Raw genomic sequence first — 271 nt, 5'->3', positions numbered from 1 at the left:
ATCCAGCCCCACTGACCTTCATGGGCGCCTGCAGGCCCCGACTCCTGTCCCCCGGGATTGGTCTGGCTCCTCCTCCACTCCACGCCGCTGCCCCGCCCCGTCCATCCGCACAGTCCTTCTTCGAAAGTGCAGCCACCAGAGTCCCCTGCAGGATTTGGGAGAATTAGCCCTTTCTGTGAGACTGATGGCCTTTATCATGTCAGATGGTTGTTGCAAGAGGTGGTGTGAAAAGTGCTCTTTCAGGTGGTGGATATGTTGGTATAGGTTGTTC

The sequence above is a fragment of the Penaeus monodon genome, chromosome 30 (assembly GCF_015228065.2).
Source record: "Penaeus monodon isolate SGIC_2016 chromosome 30, NSTDA_Pmon_1, whole genome shotgun sequence".
In the NCBI taxonomy this organism is placed as follows: Eukaryota; Metazoa; Arthropoda; class Malacostraca; order Decapoda; family Penaeidae; genus Penaeus; species Penaeus monodon.
This window is presented reverse-complemented; position numbering follows the sequence as displayed.